General features: G+C 40.0%; 1 long non-coding RNA gene across 1 annotated transcript in view; it reads right to left on the reverse strand.

Annotated features, from left to right (window-relative positions):
- LOC104986006 overlaps positions 1–3947 on the reverse strand; it is a 37971-nt gene that overhangs the window by 1973 nt on the left and 32051 nt on the right. The window contains exon 2 of the long non-coding RNA XR_824987.1: positions 1195–1406. This is a non-coding gene — a long non-coding RNA (uncharacterized LOC104986006). The remainder of the gene's footprint in view (positions 1–1194; positions 1407–3947) is intronic.

Consider the following 3947-nt stretch of genomic DNA (forward strand, 5'->3'; position numbering starts at 1 on the left):
ACATTTCAGTTAATGGGAAAATTTCCATCATCTTTATTCCTGATTCCACCACAGGAATTCTTTCTTATGAGTAGCGTCTGAAATCAGCAATGGTTAAGGATAAAAATGGACCTGATTTTTAATGTTTGACATTATTTCGTAAAGAAATTGGCTTTTTCATAGTCCTCATCGCTGACAAGACAGTGTTCCCATCAGTTTTGCTTTGAAAAAACTCGCCGCAAATTACCTGAGGGAATCATGACTTACCTGGGGGATTGTTGTTTCTCAGACAATCCCTTTCATCTGTAAATGAGGAAATGAGTCAGCTTTTCTAAGTGCTACCTCATCACTGGCATTCTGTCATTTATCAGGGATGGGAACGCATTTTGTTACTCACAGAAGCCTGGATCACCAAGCGTACAGGTCACTGTGGAAATCTGCTCTTGAAACAATGACAGGTTCTGTTGTCAGAGATCTTAACAGTCCCTCTGATTGGAAAAGTGCCTGGCTGGTCACAAGACCGCATGACTCATTACCGCTCCGCAACTTTAGCTGTACACAAGGCGAAAAGAATAAACCACCTCCCTGATGTCATCTCTTTTCTATGTATCTTTAACATAGTTTAGATAGAGGTTGTTGAGTAAGACGCAAAGCTTTCAGATGAGAATGCGTCTGAAATACTTAGGGAGAGAAAACACCAGACACGGTCCAGGAATTCTGGGTGTGTGGTCTTTGCTGATACACAGCCATCCACAAGGTTTCAGGACCTATAAACTAGTCACCTGGTTGGTCAAAGTTTAACTCAATTGAAACATTTTAGGCTTAAGTAACCATTTAAGAATGCTGAGTTTCCAGTACAGATTGAGGTACTTTCTCATTTCCAGTTACTGGGTATACAAACTTCATATACAGAGACTTCCTAAATGTGCTTCAATGTCAAGGAATATGCGAACAGTGGTTGTATGTGAGTGGTGAGGATTATCAGTAACTTCTTATCTTCTATTCTTTTCCAGTTCTTTAAAGAGCAGGGATTGCTTTCATAGTGACAAAAATGAAACAGAAAAAAAAAAAGTTTCACGTTTCCTCAGAGGTGGCTCCTTGAGACAAAAAACACAAAAGCTAAAACAAACAAAATAAGTAAATTGACGACTACCTCATGTCTTTGATTACAATGTCAGTAAAACTGCAATGACCAAAAATGAGATCACTGTTTACCTCATTACACTAGTGGTCCCTGAAGAGCGAGAGTGAGAGGGGTCCCATATTCATTAGCTGTTGTAATGCTGGCAGCAACCTCTTCTAAGAAGCTGGATCACTCATTCTGGTAAAAGTCAGCCAAGAAGAAGAACGTGTACAAGTCACTGGACGGCCAAGATGAAGGAAGTATTTTTAATTAAGCTGATGACACCACTACTTCCTCAGGGTGGCTTTATTTAGAAAATGAGAGAACAGCAGAGAAAGGGGCGTTGCATTAGGATCGGTTTGGTATCACGTGGAAAAGTTATGTTTCTTTCACACTTAGCCAAGCATTGTTTAACTTCCCTCTTTTCTTCTTTTTTTCCAGCATTGCCTGTTTGTGTCTTAAGAACATATAGAAGCTTTGTCAGATGCCCACAGAAGTCCAGAATTGTAATAAGACAGCACTGCCCACTGTCAGAGGGCATCCTGAGCCATCTCTGAGGCTCTGCCTCTGCATCTCGAGGGTGAGTGTCCTGAGCTCCTGACGTCTGTGACCACATCTGTTCTCCCTGCCGTGTGCCTCACCTCTTCCTAAGCTAATGGTTATTTATCCTCAGCTTTCAGCTGCCATCCTTACATCCATGGAGTAGAATGGATGATTTTAACCTTGAGTAATTACCAGAAAAGAAACCCTTGCAACCAAAGATTGCCATCAAGAGAGGCCAGGACAGTTCATACTGACTGCATAAAAAACAATAAAAGGGCCCCAAAGCGATAATTAAATGTATATTGATAAATATGTCAGTTTTTTTCCTGTGTATTCTCTCCTTCCACAGAGATTCTAAGAGTTAAAGATGACCAGATAAATATGTTTTTCAATAAAGACAAAATTTAGATTACTCTGAAGACTAGAAAAGTGGTGCCAAAAGCCTAAACCTTATCTTAAACTTGAAAAAACTGAAGTTTTAAGGGGTGAAAATGACAAATATAAAGTCGCTTTCTTTTTAATATCTTGTTTAAAATGTGTCTATTATTTAAGACTAACATAACATGGTTTTTCCCCTAATTTAATGACTAAGCTTTATTTTATACAAGCTGCAAAGGCCTCTTAAGATGCGTTCCTCTCCTCTGGGTGCTCATTAGTTGGCACCCCAACTTCATTTCCTGCAGCCGCCTTACATCCTACTGATGGTCCATCCTGAACTTGCTCCGCCAAAGCCAGCTGTGTACACAGGTATTTTATCTTCTGTAAAACAGAGGATAAACTCACTCAAATTAGAGTGGCTGTGACTATCCCCTCTTCCAAGTGTGTTAATGTTTTGAAAAGAACATACCAATGAAAAATAAAAGAGCATCATGAACAGAAGTAGGAGGCTCCTTTCACAGCCCCAGAAATTTAAACACAGACTTAGCCAGTTTCTTCTGTTCTGTGAATATACACACATACACACACACACACACATATACAAACCTAATTAACAACTGAACAAATGAGTTTTTTCAAATTAGTAATTTTACATAGATATGAAATTCTTACACGGTTACAAAATTTAAATTACATGTATTGTGCATTCAATAGTTTTCCCCCACCAAATGGAGTAAACTCGTTGAAAATCATGGAAAACATAAAACTCCCAGTGGCCACACTGACCAGTAAAACCGGATGGTTAAGATAAGGTGCTGGTAGGAATCATCATCATTAGCAAGAGCACTCTTCTGTCTTTATTGCCCAGCAGTAAAACTATCCACCCTCCCCGTTTTATCACAAATTTCAATCCCCTCCTCCCTGACCACTCCCACCAGAGTCTTTTCTTTCATAAGTGCTAATAGTTTTAATAAAAATTTAATAAAAGCATATAGCCACAAGACATTGCAAGTCTTGTTCAATTTTTACGTATTGAATAAATGTACATGTATGCTCAGTCATTTCAGTCATGTCTGACTCCTTGCAGCCCCATGGACTGTAGCCCATCAGGCTCCTCTGTCCATGGGATTCTTCAGGCAAGAATACTGGAGTGGGTCACCATGCCCTCCTCCAGGGGATCTTCCTGACCCAGGGATCAAACCTGGGTCTCCCATATTGCAGGCAGATTCTTTACCCACTGAGCCACCTGGGAAGTCCATCAAACAAATAAAAGCGGGATATTGAATGAAGATTTACACATTTTTATACATATGTGTGGATCACAACAAACTGTGGAAAATTCTTCAAGAGATGGGAATACCAGACCACCTGACCTGCCTCCTGAGAAACCTATTTGTAGGTCAGGAAGCAACAGTCAGAACTGGACATGGAACAACAGACTGGTTCCAAATAGGAAAAAGAGTACATCAAGGCTGTATATTGTCACCCTGCTTATTTAACTTCTATGCAGAGTATGTCATGAGAAACACTGGGCTGGAAGAAACACAAGCTGGAATCAAGATTGCTGGGAGAATTATCAATACCCTCAGATATGCAGATGACACCACCCTTATGGCAGAAAGTGAAGAGAAACTAGAAAGCCTCTTGATGAAAGTGAAAGAGGAGAGTGAAAAAGTTGGCTTAAAACTCAACATTCAAAAAACGAAGATCATGGCATCTGGTCCCATCACTTCATGGGAAATAGATGGGGAAACAGGGGAAACAGTGGAAACAGTGTCAGACTTTATTTTAGGGGGCTCCAAAATCACTGCAAATGGTGATTGCAGCCATGAAATTAAAAGACGCTTACTCCTTGGAAGGAAAGTTATGACCAACCTAGATAGCATAATCAAAAGCAGAGACATTACTTTGCCAACAAAGGTCT

The sequence above is a fragment of the Bison bison genome, unplaced genomic scaffold, assembly GCF_000754665.1.
Source record: "Bison bison bison isolate TAMUID 2011002044 unplaced genomic scaffold, Bison_UMD1.0 scf7180017864063, whole genome shotgun sequence".
Lineage (NCBI taxonomy): Eukaryota > Metazoa > Chordata > Mammalia > Artiodactyla > Bovidae > Bison > Bison bison.